Source organism: Spodoptera frugiperda, chromosome 16 (assembly GCF_023101765.2).
Source record: "Spodoptera frugiperda isolate SF20-4 chromosome 16, AGI-APGP_CSIRO_Sfru_2.0, whole genome shotgun sequence".
NCBI lineage: Eukaryota > Metazoa > Arthropoda > Insecta > Lepidoptera > Noctuidae > Spodoptera > Spodoptera frugiperda.
This window is the reverse complement of record NC_064227.1, coordinates 6,802,509-6,821,179: the sequence shown is the minus strand read 5'-3', so window position 1 is coordinate 6,821,179 and position 18,671 is coordinate 6,802,509. Positions and strand designations below refer to the sequence as shown.

Here is an 18,671-nt window from a genome sequence, read left to right as displayed (position 1 = left end):
TTAGTTTAAAAATAAGTTTTTCATGATCTTAATTTATTTTTCTAGTTAAAGGTACCCCAAACTATTATTTTTTGTGTATTTTTGTAAAGATAAACAACAAAAATAGAATTTAAATACATCTTTTGGCTCATTTATTGAAGCATTTTATGGAAAATGTTAGAAGCATTTATCTCAAAAACTGGAGTCAATTTGAACATTCTGGTATTTTTCCCGTTATCAGCACACTCGTCTTATACAAAATCGACTTCAAGTATGCCTTCCGCAAAATGACTGTATAGCAGTGTAATTTGTAAGGTATTTTTTTCCTAAGTTAACGCCAAAGCCTTCGTTTTACAACGTAATTCGTACATAAATATATAGATGTCGCTTTACCACAAATGTTCGCTGTTTTCATTACAGTATCGAGGATAAGTTTTAACAACAACTTGTTAAAAATTATTCACTTATTTTAATTTAATAACCTAATAATAATAAGCAACAACTAACTATTATTTGGTAACAAAATCACATACAATTGAATATTACCTGTATTTTATTCAGTAAACTATAATAATTATAATAGTCGCGTTATGGACATCCGGGTAGGTACAATTAACAAATTTAAATCATGACCCAATGATTATTAATTTTATACACTAGCGGACACCGCGATCTTTGTTTCGACGTGGAAATTTTACTGAGCATCATTTATTTATTTTTTTCTTATAAGTATTCTTATTTTCAATAAGTATAAAAATAATATGCGAAATCGGTAGTGTTGAGATTTGCGCTAAGCAACACATTTAATTTAATTGAATTATATGTATTTATGTAGCAGGTAACAAATCTGAGTAAATAAATTCACCCAGAACGTTAGACTATAAAATGGATCAACCCAAATTACCCTAAAAATTACCTGCTGACGTTACACATTAGTCTTGAATAAATGTTTTAAAAATACCGCAGAGTCACCTAATGGCCGATTCTGGAGGTAATCTCTTGTTTTATCCGTCGACCCTTCCGCGAAATTCATCATTTCAGCATGCCGAGGGAAAAATTACTTACAAAAAGAGTAATTCAATGTGATAAAAGTTGGTAGTTACACATTTGGTTTTTTTTATTTTTATACCTACAGTTTTTAGAAGCTTTTATTTACCCAACTTACAATTTACCTAGATAATAAGTACCTACGTGTGTGAAGTGAAAAATGGCAATCTTCAAGCGAGTAGGCACTCGCTTGCCTCGTTGGTCGAGTGGTCGCAAGTGCGACTACCGAACAAGGGGTCTCGGGTTCGATTCCCGGGTCGGGCAAAGTATTACTGGGCTTTTTTCGGATTTTCGCAAAAAAATCTCGGTAGTAGCACGGAGTCTGGAATTGTGTCCAGGATATGGCAATAAGCTCACTCCCTATTACATGGGACTCTAACACAAAATGGGTGTACATTGTATAGCGGCATTACGTGCCGTAATGTGCACCTCTGCCTACCCCTTCGGGGATAAAAGGCGTGAAGTTGTGTATATGTCAAGCGATCGAACTGAAATTGTATTTGGGTAGGTACACGTACACGTTTAGTTAGCGCAACAATAAAAGTTAGCTTTTAATTAATTTTTTGAAGTGTAACGTGGCCACTGTTCGCACCAAAATGACACAGTGTAAAAACAAAAGTGCAACTACCATACTACCGTGTGCATGGGCGGCGGCGATTGCTTACGTGAAATTTATCCTCGTTCACCGGTTTATACAATAAAAAAGGCGGTTAAGGCTTTATTACAATAAAACCCAGTCCTTCAGATATTAAAAGGCGTGACAAAATACAATGTCTTAGTACTTATCAAAAGTGTGAAACTTAATACTAACAAAGCCGAACTCTTCAGCAGGCCCCAATAACAACCCCCAAGGGGTTTAACACTCGGAAAGTGGTTTCAAAGTCCATTTCAGTTTTAATACTATTTTCCAATTGCAGTAGCCACTGGATACAACTTTAGATATTGCTTTTTAGAAGTTTAGTTTGCCAATGAGTTATGGGTGATATACTGTGATTGTACTTTTTGCTACAATAATATTTATAAGAAAAATTGTTTGATTGTAAATCTATATAAGTAACTAACTAAGTTATTTGGTATTCTGGCAAGGTAAGAAGGTGTCATTTGAAATTATGAATCAAGTATTTGAACTCTCTAGGTCTCCTCAAGGACTTGGGCAAAGAGCAGCAAATCCTTTAAAATAGCTACCTTCTAACCTCGGCAAGGCAAGTTAACGGCATATTCTCTTATGGTACTCATTATGGAACACTTAGGCCTCACGACACAGGGTATCCTAGTGTGGGACCATGTTAAAATATAGTGTGAACTTCTTGCCATTATTTTTATTCATGTGGTCTACCTAGGACTGTTGATGATGACAATAAAATTACACATACTAGTCTTATAGACCAACATACAGTCTTAAAAATCAACATGATAATTTACATGATTATTAACTGTGAATTTTTACTTAACATACATACATGACATTTAAGTTATGGTTGGCGTGTTTGATGATTATCAATTGTATTAAATCTGACTATACAAGTAACCAGTGTTGGGTAATTTGCAATCTAACTACTGATAACTAAGACTACTTTAAGTAGTTATATATTACTATATAATTATGATTACAGATTACAATAAATAATTGTAAAAAGTAGTTAAACATTTTGATTACTAACTAATAATTGTAGTTGTAGTCATAATTATGAGATTTCTTTTCAAAACTACATTTGTTGGACTCTTACTGACTGCTTTTCGAGCTGGAGCCCCGGTAACCCGCTCAGCAGTCAACAGCATAATGACCCTAGTAAACTAGTGTTTGCTTATAGTTATCACGTATAGTTATACAATTTTTTCTGTCACTATCTGTTTTTGTCAGTGTGAACCTATAGTTGGTTTTGTATTGCTATACTTGTAGTTTTATCTTATTTGAATTAGCTATAGCTTGTCCTTAATATTCGACCAATCAGAGTGCCAAATATGCTACCATTTTGATTACTTTAAACGTAAAACAAAGTCATCCTAAGGGTACAGACAGACTACAGTCAATACCTGAGCAAATGATGAAATAAATAAAGTTAAAACGTTCATTTGTTTGTTTGTTTAAATGTCCTATTCTCCAGAGCTATAGGTTTGAATAAGAAAATTATTCTATGTTGGGTAGTACAATTAATGAAGGGCTATCAAAGATGACCCTATGATAAATCGGGGCCGAGCAACGGGTAAATCCGAGGGAGAGTATTAGATTAACTAGATACAAGTGCTTGATTACAAATACGTGGTGCTCAGCAGATTCAATTAAGAAATAAAAGCTACTTTCATATAGAGAAGGCACCCAGCTATTCTTATTTTGTCACTAAACTAGTCAAAACGAACACTTTAACGTAAATGCTAAAAATAAACAAAAGAACTAAACATTTTAACGTTGCACGCTGTTTATTGCAGCTAAACAGGTCCCATATTAACCTGACTTTATGTTACTGCAAACAGGACTTACGTAGATAGTTTTCATACTATTTTTGTGTTTTCTATACAACAGAAATTATTTTAATATCTGCAAAGTACAAGAAATTGACGAAAATACGTACGAAATAAATAGTGCTTTGTTTGTTTTCAATTTGGTTGACATTGTTTATTTGGTGTTACCAGCAGTTGTTAAGAAAGCTACTATTTCTGTAAATAAATTAATACAAAATAAAAATCATATACAAACAATAATACTTTTCCTATTTGTTTTTATGAAACTTCGTTTATTTCAATTAAGATGTACGTACACTACTTAATTTTATTATTATCAGTTTCTTATAGTGGTAACTATTAAAATATAACTTCACGAATAAGTTTTATTTAATAATATCAGTGTAACGCATTGTACGTATTCATTAAATAGCCAGTACTTATTCAGCAAAATTGCATTGAAGTTTAAGTTTCAAGTCGGATTGCTGGGTAAAGTAATTTAATTTCGGATTCAATGTTGAAGTCAAAACAAATATGGTTAAATTATTATAGTTTTCGGATTTTTACATTTTCCTAGTAAGATAAAATAATATAGCTTTTTATTTAGTAGGGAAAACATGAGTAGAGTAGGTACAACCAATGTGATGGTAATAACATGATATTTAATCTAATTGGTGAAAAGATATTACATTAAATAATAACTACATTTTCATGCTCTGAGGTAATAGAATTCTAGAATAAACACTAGAAATAAAATCTATTCTATTTGTTTAAACTGTCAGTAATAAAAACTGCATAATCTTCCGAACTCGGTTTGTGCATGAAAATATCATCACCTAGATATCTATAAAAATACTCTGTTTAACTATCAACTCAGTGAAATACATTTCGTGAGCCGAAATGTACAATTTACTATAATTTTCTGATGTGACATCACCGCCGCGAACAGTGTTCAACAGTGTTGTAACAAGATAAAATCACGAAACTTGAAGCTTATTGTACTAGAATGCTAACCGGCAAAACAAAACAAAAGGTTACTCATAATACAATAATCTCAAATATTACCCATCTTAAGTTCAGGATTAAAGACTAGATTGCATAGTTTCTATTTGTAGCATTTTCTTCGTATTATTTTAATATTTTCAAACTCACAGAAGTACTGTTTAAAACTTTTTGAAGTTGATGAATCATACCTGTAGCTCCCTCTAGTGAAATTAACCTTAAACTTCGCGTTGGCGGAAGATGGCCGTCGCGTGCCGAGTGTTGCTCCGATTGTTTATTACGATTTTTTAAGTTTTTATATTACGAATACTTTCAATTGACCCTAGAATAAGTGAAAAAGTTGTATAATTGACCTTATAAGTGTTATTTAAAGTGGTTTTACAGTGTTTTATGATAAATTTCTGTTAAAAAGTGCGGCATCAGTAGTGTGAGTGAAGCAACTAGTTTTGAGCCAGTGTTTTTAGGAATGTTGTGAATCCAAGTGGATTGTGTCTATATTATTGGAGTTTGGACTTGTTACAGCCGCATTTAGCCCTAAAGGTGGGTAATGTCAAGTTTTGAAAACTTTTAGAAAGTTTAGGTTTGTTTACATCGGAAAGCGCTACCGCGCATGTTCAGTTCAATGCCAAAGTTTCTTCGGAATAGTTCACGATTTTCGAAGAACAAACTTTTTCTTGGTTTAATTCTATCACAACCTCTTATTTTATTTCTGTTAATGAAACAATCGAGCTCGTTTTGCTTGAGTTTATTAATATCTACATTGTTCATCATTTCATTTACGACCGTTGACTAAGCTTCCTTGAACTTATTATAGTTTTACCTATTAGGCATTCCAATCCGGTTTTTTGTCTCTGTACCAGACTTAATAACCTTCCTTTGTGATAAGTTTATCAAATTGAAACCCAGTTTCTAAGCGTCCTAGCTATAGAACCTTCATGCACAAGCTTAACATTTTTTCTTACTGGTCATTGAACCGATGTTCGTGTTACCGACAATAAAGCCTCTATGGTTTAGAAATACATAGGTAGTTCTTTTTATGATTTGAATCTGACCTATAGAATGCCATGCTATTTTTTTTATAACACCAAAGAGGTTGGTACTTATTAGTTATTCACTATTCTTGTTAGAAGTTTATTAGTTAGGTCTTATTTATGCGTAAGTTTGTATTATTCACTGTTGTTTCTTTTATAAGTTACCTATTTATTTAATTAATACAACTTATGATGGAAATTACAGTAATTAAGCTCGATACGGTGTAAATATTCTAGACTAGGTAACTATCTTATACTGATGTCGTAATCGTCTACAAAATCACTGTTTAAATGTGTTAAGAGCCGGATTTATGGCGAGGTTGATACATAATTAGACCATTAAAATTGTTAACTAGCTTTTACTGCACATAAACTTTACGTAGCTGCTTACCTTACTATCTATCTACCTAACTCCATACCTAAAACAGATTATGAACTTAATTATCAATACCTGCCTTCTTTCTAGTAGGTACATTATTATTTGTGTATGAGTTGATAGGTTATTTCCTAACTTCGCACATCGTTTTGTTCTTCTTTTGTTTGTTAGGTACCTAAGATAAAGATAGATTTTTATTTGTTTTAACATGAGTGATATTATACGTAAGAACTTACCTACTTATGTCTTTCTGTCTTTTCTAGCTATCGAAATTATTGCTTGCTTATTTATTTTTCTATATTGCAATAGGCTCACCCCCTATTAAATGGCACTTATGTTATAACACAAGTGGTTAAAAGTGGATGTACATTCAACATTGTATAGCGGCATTACGTGCCGTAATGTGCACCTCTGCCTACGCCATCGGGGATAAAAGGCGTGACGTTGCAGTATTTATTTTTCTTTTCAACGTAATACATATTTCACTTATCAAACATTCCCGCGTCAAATAGGTACCTACTTACCTTGGTATTTGTGTTTACGATTATGTACCTTCGGATTGATCTAACAAGAAGATTCTGTGTATATTAACCTATATAGGTGCTGATAGTGATGGCCACTGGGGTGTATTTAGTCAGTTAAGAATGCCTGGTCATTCTGTGCCATCACTCCCTAGTTTTTTTCCCCAAAAAGCTAAGCGCGTTTCTAGATGTGAGTAATCAAAACTTTTTACGTCATCATGAACCTTATTTTAAGACAAAAAGTAACCAATTTATATAAAGTATCGATTTACCAACGTTTTACATTTAAAAACATCGCCAATTAACGAATAAAACAAGATTCACGCTCAAACAGAGATAATGTTTGCGAAACCATTCATTTAAAACGACCATTTTAACTATTAAATGTTTAATTTGAACCCACTTTTATTTAAAGGATACTTTGTGTTCATTAATTAATACAATTTACGGTTGGACGATCTCCTTTATTAAAAATAACTATTAAAAAATATATGGCTATCTTTTACTCAGAAACTGACCGTTTTTACCGACCACTCCTTATCCATCTCTTAACTAAGAGATGCTTTGCCAAGCATATGTACCTACTCAAGTTACGAGAAGAATTAGTAATTTTTAATTCAATAACTAGGTACCGAATCCTGGATTTTTTTGAGATGGGCATGCAATGACTTCTCCCGTCTTGGGAGAGGCGAGAGGTAACTAGTATCAGACTCTTACTGACTAAAAACCACCCCGTTCTTACTCCTGCTTTTCGAGCCGGAGCTCCGGTAAACCCGCTAGGTAGACCGCAGCTCCGGACCGAATACTGTGCATAATATAAAAAAAGAAAATTTCGAAAGATTTAATTCGGTGTGATCGAGTCTACCATATTATATAGACCACCAAAGTAATTTATTAACATACAATAATAAACAAAGACCATAATTAAAACTAAATAATATAAAATCATCAATACATTCGTGTTATTTAATACAAAATATCGAAGTACCCACTCATGCGTGATAGTTGCGTTGGTCATCAGTATTCGTTGGCGTATTTCATAATAATTCACCATGCATGCATGCATTCATTGATTGGTTAATTTTTATGCAAAACTGCACCATGACAATTGTCTTTGTTGTGTAAAAATGGTCGTGGGACAAGAGGAGAATTTTAAATAGGCTTTTTATTGCATTTAAATTTGATTAAAAAGATATTTGCTCATTTTATTCTGTTTGTGTGTCGAATTCTAATTGTGTACGTGGTTTCGTATAACTAACTAGTTGGTTTAAATAATACATAGTTACAAAGAAAAGTCCATCTTACTTAATGATAAAATTCTTACTTTCATTAAAGATCTTTGAGATCTTTGTGGTGTTAAGATTTCTTGTTAATTTTTTTAAGAATTCTTACTGAAAGATTAATAGAACAGATAGAACACACATTTCAGACTTACTATTTCGCTAAATTAAACATAAGCTGTATCAAAATAACTAAGTAGGTATAAACTACATAACGGGTGTCCCAACAAGAACGCAAGATTTAAATTTGGCGGCATTCGGAGTGTCATTGTTTGACATTTGAACAAGTGTTATTGTGTGTTAGTATAAGGTACGAGGTTAGTAAAAATGGTGCGCTACACGATGGAAAATGAGGCAGGTCAAGCGCAAACAGTCAATCATGGTGTTCGGTATCGTAAAATGATAACCAGTTTTTTCGTACCTCGAATTGAAGAAATGAATTTTGAGGACATGTGGTTTCAACAAGATGGCGCCACATGTCATACAGCCAGAGAAACAATAGAATTGCTGCATCAGTCATGTCCCGGTCGTGTTATTTCACGTTTTGGAGGCCAGAATTGGCCGCCTAGATCATGTGATTTATCACCATTAGACTTTTTTCTTTGGGGTTTCTTAAAGTCGATGGTTTATGCGAATAAGCCGACGACGACTCAAGCCTTTAAAAGGAAATTGGACGCTGTATTAATGAAATACCGCAGCATTTATGCAAAACGGTCATTGAAAATTTCATTAAAAGATCGCGTATGTTTCAGCAAACCAGCGGCAGCCATCTGCCCGATGTATTGTTCCATAGATAACCTCATCCTCTCTACTTTACGATATTATAAAGCTTTCACGATTTTTTTTAAAATATCTGCGTTTTATTTAAAATTTAAATCTTGCGTTCTTGTTGGGACACCCTTTATTTCCGCGAATTTGGGGAAGCATTGAGCGAAAAATTGGACATTGTTTCTCGTGCCAACGACACATATGAACATCTATGGCAGTCGACACGGGTAGTTAGACGTTAGAAGCCTTTAGATCGACAATCAGCCGCTCTGGTTAGCAATATAGATAATCATAGAACTACTCACACCTCATATTAGCTAAGTTGTATACTTAACTGTCGTACTCAGACACATTGAATGATAACTTAAACTAGTCCTTAGTAACGATTTTGTTCCGACAACAATTGCTAAGGACTGGGTTAAGTATCCATTAAATGACTCTGAGAACGGCGCTTAAACATCTAATGAAAAAATTAAGCCTTGTTTGCATATTCTGAGTTGGATGTGAGTGTATGATATTAGGTAGCATATTATTACCTGTTTACCTAGAAAATGAATAGCAATGGTGATTGAAACCTTAAAAAAAACAAACTTAGGTTAATTGCAACCGTCCGTTACAGTCATTAACCACGGCTATCCTAAAGTCCACATCACGGTTCGCTTTTTGTGATCAAAGCTATCAGGATTGCGTTACTAATGGTAGTTAGGCGGCAATTAAACAATTAGTAGTAATGAATATTATGCATACCTGTTAGTGAAGTCGGTTTCTCACGCGTTACCTGTGGTTCAATGGTGAAAGCCGTAAGGGAGGGTCCTAAGTAGTTAATATTATTTAATAAACTAGCTAGTTACTGCTACTCCTATCCATCGTAGCTAGTCTGATGTTTTAGCCTATATATAGCCTTCCTCGATGAATAGACTAACATACAAATATTTTTTCAAATCAAACCTAAAATGTAGAAAAACAAAAATAAGTTTACTCAAAAGTAATTTTCGATGCCTATAACCTAATACTCCTTTCCGGATTCTTGTTTAAATGTTTATAGGTACCGAAATCATTCATTCGATCCTATAAAGGGGACAATACAAAACAGCAATAAGGATTCAAATGACGAGCTAAAACGTTTACACCCATCATCATAGCTTTATTATCCACTTGATTGCGCACTTATTTCCAATGGAAGACAAAATACCGACTGTTGACAGCGATACCAATGTTCTTCAGGAGATAATTTCTCTAAAACTAGCTATTACCGCGCGTTCACTCACTGCTCAATTCCTATGGATCGTAGTTAGCGTGTTTTTATATAGCCTTCATCGATAAATAGACAGCACTATCCAGCACAGAAATAAATGATTAGGTATTCAATACAAAAACCAGTAGTTCCGGAGATTAGCGTAACGTAACTAGTTAATATCGCCGGCGTAATCAAAAAATTACTAGTTAAATACATTTTTAACTAACTAACTACAGTGGACTTATTTTGACACATTCTACAAAATATACCAGATAGAAATAAGTGAGTTTTTGCATTTTAAGTTTAACTAGTTAAAAACGTATTGAGTGATTTTTTTGCAGTTAATGATTTCTTGCAATAAGCTGACGATATACTTATTAGGTACTAATATAAGGTAATATATATCTGGATTGTCGTTTTACATGGTTTCTGTCTGTACTTTTATGTTTGTTCGCATGTTTGTTGACTGTCTGGAGAGTGTTTAACAATATTTTCCATAAATTCTTCGATAAAGCTCCTTGTTTGCTCTCGGCTCACTTTTCCGGCGTATGCAAATGTGCGGTCTCGTAATGTCACTCACTTCTGAAGCTGGTTGGGTTCCGTATTACATGTAGATGGTGTGTTAAGTACCTCTAGTCAATATTATGTTAAACACACCACTTCCATTAATGTGACTTAGTTGGTTGGTTAACTGTTATTATGAGCCTTCAATCGCAGAATCGCGATTGCAATTAATGGATGGAAGAAAAAATAAGACCATCTGAGAATATTTACTACGTAATAACTAGTTATTAACTAATTATTAATAAATTCTACAGCTTGAAATCGTAAAAATGGAAAGAATTCCAATTTATCCATAACTACTGCCTCGCCATTTCCCTTTATATTTAAATTATATAGGTATATTTACCTCTTCCTAAAAGCCAAAAATAGATACGCTTCTTCCTATTAATGTTTATTTCTGGTAGAAATAGGATATTGGAGAATTTGATTGCTTGTCGAATTCTTAATGAAGTGTTTTCCAAACAAAATTCTGAATAAATATTAAGATCAATGTACACTTTGTAGGAAAATATTTTCAGTATCAATACTTGTCCTATTTTGAGGCGATAGTCCCAAATTGAAATACGTGCAAGTTATGAACTGAATAACTAATAAGTCGCGTTGTCTTTAGGTAACTAGTTATACCCTTTTTAAAAGCAGAATTCTTGTCACTAAGGTAACTAATAATAGTGTTGGTAAATATTTGCGTGTTAAATAAGATCTAGTTAAATATATCTCTATATAAATACTTGCAATCTTAATCTATCTCTAGTAACAGGTTACCGGGTTCCGGCTTAAAGCAGGGCAAGGAACGGGGTGGTTTTTGGTTACTAAGAGTCTGACACTCCCTCACGCCTAACCCAAGGCGGGAGGAGAAGACATTGGATAATTTTCGCCCTCGAAAAAAACCTATATGTTGCAGTAGAGTTAGAATAGAATTAAGGATTGAAAACCTACTAACTATAAATGAAGTGATCTTCCCAATAGCACGTCACTGAGCTTCATCTTTGGAACTTGTATCCAATCATTGTCAGCCACTTTTAGAGTACCTAACTATTATCACTCTGCAGCATACATAGATAGTTGGAGAGAGTCTTTTATGCTTGTTAGTTACATTCATTTTAAATTGTTTCCTTTCCACTTAAATTTATCATAGTTACTCATAACTTGAAGAAGGGATCGCTTTTACGAAACGTAAACATTAAAACCCTTTTAATGCTGACCCCATTTTTGTTTGTAAGGGTCAAGTTCAAGATTGTAAGAAGGGGTTGTATGCACTCTAGGGATGCAGGGGCGCGTTGAACTGCTGACAGATAAAACTTATGACTTTCCGGACTTTTAAATGCATTTGGTTAGAATTTTAAGGTTCATACAGTTATTGTACTACTCATATATATGTTTTTGAGTATTTCTCATGCTGATCTACATGTCTATGTATAAATAATGTTTTGTTTATATCATATGGCGTTAAGTCTTCATGATGATTTTCCCCCCACAAAAAAAGTCTATCCCAGGGCCTAAAAAAGAGATAAACCTCCTCCAGTTTTTGCTAATTTAAGAGAGAGAAAAAATGGAGTCCGTAAGCAAACACAGATAAGAACGCTAATAAAGCAAAGAAAGTGGGTAGTATAAATAATTAATTCAAGTGTCGATCCGTTCCACCTAATATTGCTTTTCCAACTCTTACCTCAGATTTACTTGTAAGTCTAAGTACCAACGATATATTAGTCTAGAATTGTTTTTGCGAATTCTCTTGCCTTTCAAGACAGTGTGGGTGGAAAAAACTAATTCAGTGACATCTGAATGTACTGAGACGAGGAATATGATCGGAATGATAATATTATACCACTTGAGAAAAGGGCAAATGTTATCGGAACTGCTTGACTATGAATGTGGGGGAACGTAGGGATAATAACTATTGAAATGTATTAAAGAGTATTTTTAGAGCGACTTGATTTCGTAAAGTAAATGCTATTTATTTTTATTTATAAATGTATGTAACTACAACACACAAACAGTATACATAACACACAAACAGTTATGCATAATACATAAACAGTATACGGGAGAACACATACCTACTACCTACTTATACAGCTAGGAGGTACATAGATACTGCATATTCTTATTATTCTCAGAATCGTACTAGGTATATTATCCATCGAAACACTGTGCTTTGAAGGCGTACTTTTGTCTATAAGACCAACGTAGATTCTATAGATTTTCATAGTTATTAACTTAATTAGTTACCTCAATTACATCTACAGTTTCAGACAATTCGTCACTAATAAAAAATGGATAAATGAGTCATTATTTGAACCTCTTACAGGTTTTTAGACTTAATACAATGAAATTAGAATAAAACAAACACCCAATTATACTTCACCAAAACATTCAAATCCAATTCCCATTCTTCGTAGCAAACGTATCAAGCTCATATTTGCAGTAACAAAGTAGCTTGAACCAGAGAACTTTAAATAAAACAGTGTAAAGACAGACTGAACTGCATTCATTCCATGTTTGCGCGCCTCGTCAACATTTACTCTGGCCAGACATTTAGTCTTGTTTGCGCAGAGTAGTTAGTAAATGGAGTGGTTATTATCATTGTTTCTACAGATTTTGCCTCAAATTTCCATAATTATTACCACACATTGCATTAATTTAGTATTGATAAGTTTATGTTAGGTAGTTATGTAAACAAGAGTAGGCAAGTCGATATTGTTTTAAAATAGCGCTCATTTATGGAGTAACGTGACGTTATAACAGTTGTTTAAGTTAAGTATTGATAGAAAGAATGTTAATCGAATTAATTATCTGTGAAAAAAGAACGATAAGATAGAAAGAAAGAAAAAACATTTATTTCAACACAAAAAATAAAAAAAATAAAAAGCGATTACAAGTAGGTACAGCAAAATTATGGCAATGTACGTATTTTGTCTGCAATACAAATACTTATCAATGAATCAAAACAATTCATTGTTTTCTGGACATCACAAAAATCTCCAAATCCCATCTCAAATGTGAATGCCAAGAGCACTCCGTTTGTTCACTCCTCTGTGTTTGCATCAGCTATGTCATTAGAACCACTCTTTATGTCCAACACACTAACATCACGTCATTTGTGTTTGAAAACTGATTTGTTACAAGATAAACTTTGCTTTGCTCGGACTTTGTACTGATTTGGTAACTAGTTAGGTTCTGTTTGTTGCTCTGTTAAAGTTGTGAGTAGGGTCATAAAATGGACTGGTGATAATGTATTCGTTAATAACAAGGTAACTTGGGAGGTAGTTGAAATGTTCTGAGGTTTTTTTTTATGTGGGTAAAATCATCGAATGACTTCTCTCGCCTTGGGCGAGGCGAGAGGGAGTGTCAGACTCGTACTGACTAAAACCTACCCGTTCCTACTCCCGCTTTTCGAGCTGGACCCACAGTGAACCCGCTAGGTAGTCCGCAGCTCCGGATCAGGCATCAGCCCTACTGGGCCCCATCTGTGGAGGTCTTATGGCTCTTTGAGGCGCGTGCGGAACACGACGCGCCGTCCGCACGGGAACTTTTAAAGTCTATGATATATTTATATAACTATTTGTCTTTAGTTTGTATAAGATATCGTGGTTTATTATCATGCTCTGCTCACTAAGTATTTCCTTTTCCCACGATTCAACTAACTATAGATAGTTAGGTAGGTACTTAGTTATTATGAATTTGTTGACTGTTATGAGATTGTTTACAGTACTACAATAGCAGTAACTATCATTGATTAAATATAAATGCTAAAATAACACTGTTATTTCCAACCTATGCTGCACTAAACCAGTTTTCATTTCACGGTAAAATCTTAATCTCCCAAAAGTTTACTACTCAACATTTCGGAAATGCCAGTAGGTACTAAAAGATCCTCAAAATCGAAACTCCAATAAATGTTTACTCTTAAACTTTTAGATAACCCATATAAAAGTCAATGGCACTATATGTAGCGTTTGTCTGGAAGTCTTGAACGGTGCCACATCATGAAAAATCCAATACAGAAGCGAATCGTGACCTGACAGTATAATGGCACTGAATAACTGAAAGTTATTCTTCTGGCGACACTCAAGACGTTTGACGACATCAAACCAAGACTTTTGATCAAAAATTGATGAGGTCTATCGGAATTGAGAGTTGGTTTTTCTTTTTGATTTTTTGACACGTTTTTATTAGGTCGACCTGGAACGAAATATGTGATAAAATCTGAGGATAGAACCTCCTTTTTGCTAGCCTTATATGTGGATCTTTCTATTGGCTACATTTTTGATAGACGAATGCTGAACTTGTATGGTCTTGGGCATGGGTTATACATTTTATATCTGCTTGCTGGAAGAATTAAGAGTTTTACCTACAGATTTATTTCATTAAAATTGTATGTAACTAATGGCACTTCTAGATTAGTTTTACACGACTACCTACGTGTTTCCTAAGCTGCACCTAACACAATTCTCTTTGACAGTGATGTTCTGCTGTCACACCGTATATCCTGCGCAAGGATTAGTAGTTACTACTCCTCCAGGTACTAGGTACGAGGTACTGTCTGCATATATCAAAGACGTGTCACTTAGTCCAGATTCCACACCGCAATTAGAGAAGCTACGGTGGTTTCCAGTAGCGGTGGCATTTAATAGCATTAATTACTTATAGTGAACCTCTTGAGGATCTAATTACTTTAACACATCGTGCAAGCTTTGCTACTAAAACGTTTTCTCTAACATAATATTCAAATGGGTCGACAAAGTGAAACTTATTGTTGATGATTTTCTTTCTTTAAGTGTGTCTACTTACTAGAATTACGTAACTATAATAAATATGCTTCCGTATACATTAAGGGAAAATCTTTAAAAAATAGGTAAGTAACTACTATTGATTCTTATGCTGCAAATCCCTAGAAAGATCCTAAGAGAAAAGATAGCACATTCTCATTGGTAAACCATATTCTAAAAAATAAAACAAAATGGGAACAATACGAACATTGTCTTTTAAACACCAATCACGATCAAAATTACATGAACAGTTTTTTCAACATAAATCAGGCCACGCAAATCACTTACGAATGATGAGTCATGTTCTAGAAAGAATACAATACACTGAGCGAATCTAACATGGCCTGGGAAAGACTAGCATGACAAGCATCAACTACTTAGGTACCTAACACTCATATTGTGATCATTAAACTCAATTGGACCATGCTTACATATAACAAGTGGATGCAATGAATCTTGTGTTTGTCTTCTAAACTCTCCCGTCAGTGTTCAATAAAAATCATCGTCACAATGATCTTTGTACTATATTTGAAGATAATTAAAAAATGTGCGTGGTAACGGTAGATCGGTATTTCTTAAACATTGAACAGAAATAGGTTAAAGATGATTAGAGTTTATCTTGGGTTGTTTTGTTACTTCTTTCAGGAAAAAACTCAAAAGCTACTGACAGTTTAGTAAACAATAAATAATGTTTTATGACTAAATAATTCGTATTCATACCTTATTTTATAAATACAATACCCTTCCTACAGTCGGGTAAAACAAGTTAAGTATAAGGATGGTTTGTGCGGGCAACCGTCTGCCGTGCAACGTGTAGCGGGTTCGATTCCCACACGATTCTCTTTGTGTGATCCACAAATTTATGTTTCGGGTCTGGGCGTCATGTGTATGTGAACTTGTATGTTTGTAAACGCACCCACGACACAGGAGAAAATCCTAGTGTGCGACAACATTTATAAAAAAAAAAAGAAATTAAGTAGTTACGATTACGATACGTTACGATTTTTTAGAGTGCCTCGCCCACTTTCTTACATTTTTTTTCCATTTATAAGTCCATCTCTATAGATAGAAGAGCACGTATTAAAAAGTTCCATCAATAACGTCTACTAAGTTCTTTGATAAGAATTCTGCAAGGTCTCCTCAGACAATAATAAATTGCAGAAGTTATAGTATTTTACCAGTCACTGTTGGAACTTGTTGAAAAATAAGTTTTGCTACATCCTTCTTATCTCCTTTGAAGTCTGGATTATTAACTTCATTAGCTGAACAAGCATGCTTGAGTTTTAATTGAGCATTATTCATGATGTTTTCCTAACTTCTTAATTACGCATGCTTTCTCCTGGGAATATATTAAAATCTTCCGAATCTGGAGGTCGAATTTGTAATCCAAAATTTATAACTCCGAATTCTGTATCCATATATCTAAAATTTTCATAATCTCCTATCCCCAATGTTCGGCGTAAGTGTGCAATAAATATTGTATGCAATGGGGCTACAACATGTTATTTGCTAACTCACAATCCCCTGCTCCTGTGCAGGGGTCGTTTCTATTCATAATATGGCCAGAAATTGCGAACAAATATATCATAGTAAAACAAACTTTACGCCACTGGTTTTTGGGCCGGGAATTGTTTCCACAATTTCTTAAGTTTCAACGTCGTAGATTTATGTTGCTTATTACATTTTACACGCGTGAAATGAACACGTATCAAATGAAAAATGCAATTTGCAACTTTATTACTATAGTCGCAGGAACTATTCGAGAAAAAAATCCAATGTGTGTAATAGTGCTTTGTTGGACCCCTGTTGAACCCTTTTGTCGTTGAGGCCGTAAATTATCTATTTGGGTTTGCATTTGGCGATAAATTGCTTTTTATTCAACGAATCGTAAAAAGAAACATGTCAACACAGTATTATTAAACCGACACGTATTCAGACAAGAGCGTCACATTCAGAACAGATGTGACTTCAATCAAAAGCGGGTCTAGGTACGGTTGTTTCTACGTTAGTTCTAAAGCAACTTTAATAACATTTTCGAACTGACATACCGATGTTATCCATAAAGTTATTAGAACACGAAGCCCTTTATCTAAGCCATCGGATGTACTGAGAGCCGTTCTGAGTACTTACCTAATCTGTACAGTTGCTATCTCGGGTCATAGGCCAGCAGATACCGTAAGTCGTACGCCAAATGCCTTCCAGCGATAGTGCGACGTAAAAGTATCAAACTAAGGTTAATTTTCCAATGAGAGGCTTGGAAATCCACGTCAGAGTTTCCAACATGCCGCATTTCGTTGAGTCGTACTTTTTAAAGAACTTCAATACAGAGTTCGACCTATTTCTGAATGTGATTGATGATTTCAACCCCTCATTTTATCAGATTGAGCAACCATTTTGAATCTTATCGCGCTTGAAATACAGCTTAACAGAATGTTTTGTATTGAGCTATTTGGTATTGTTATGTATAGCTGCAGCTGCATACTGGTAGCATATTTTGGAAGAAAATTAAATGTAGCTCTACACATTAAGACAAGAACCAGGAAATTCTCAAGAGATAAGTAAATTCTGACCTAGTTAGCTCAATTGCTAGAGTTTGCCTCTAAAACGTGGAGTTCTGGGCTTGAATAGTAAGTGGAGTAGGTATTTCCGAGCATTTCTTATCACCGTCTTAAGGATATTAACTACTAGACATGTAATCTTTTTAGCCACTAACAAAATAAATTGTGCCATCATTCACTTCAAAAGTAAGTACATACATACGTATATAAAACCTCACGACTGTCTGCCATGGGTGTAGGCAGAGACAATGGAACGCCAATTGCTACGAATCTTACATACATACCTCTTTCGTTTCATCAACAGTCATCAGTCTTTTCGCCGAAATCTCGTTCCAAACTCCTCACATATTAATCTAGTAGGTAGTCAGTTATGACGTGCTGTGACTGGCAAGCTTGATTTAGATTCAGTAATTTTAGGAAACTAATACTTGACATAACAATAGCTTCAGCTGTAACGTCGAGTATTTCCTTACCGTTTTTTTCGCCTGTCACATCCGTTTGTTCGGACAATTAGCTTGTTCCTCTCCCCCGGCTTTTGTCCTCGTTTGCATAATATCCTCAAGAACACGACTTAATTTCTTTAAAGACAAATATTGCTTTTTTTCTTCGGCCAGAAATTAAGGACGCGACGTTCCCTTTGTTGCTCAAAATCTGAACGTGAAAACGAGCACTGGGGCGCTTTACCGAGTTAAAAAATGCTTCTTAGACTGTGGAAATTAAAAATGAATTTACTCTGAAACTCGTCTAAAAGCACAATGGACAGAGATAAAAGGAGGAAACTTTGTAACCCGACTGTTCATTATACGAGCCATTAAGTCCATTTTCACTCGACTAAGACGAGGAGTTAATCTTCGTGATACAAGGTATGTTTTTGGTTTTTTAAGCCTACCATTTGACACATCCGTCTTGCATCGTTGAATAATGGCTCTCATCCATTAAAATATCTACTTTGGACGCCCCTAAGCTTCTAAATATAACGTAACTGTGTCCCTTGACAGCTAAATGTTTATTTGTGGGATTTTTTTTTGTCGTGGAATGACGTTTTTTTGTATGTAAACCGGCGTAATACGGGATTTTACTTGTTTTACTTCTGTCGTGTT

The 18,671-nt window shown here is 34.4% G+C and overlaps 1 protein-coding gene across 1 annotated transcript in view; it reads left to right on the top strand.

The window, feature by feature from the left end:
• The first annotated feature begins 4,683 nt into the window (after window positions 1–4,683).
• Window positions 4,684–18,671, top strand: part of LOC118280755 (uncharacterized) — a 597,023-nt gene continuing 583,035 nt past the window's right edge. The window contains exon 1 of the mRNA XM_035601126.2: window positions 4,684–5,007. The gene's annotated coding sequence lies outside the window, so the exon portion shown is untranslated. The remainder of the gene's footprint in view (window positions 5,008–18,671) is intronic.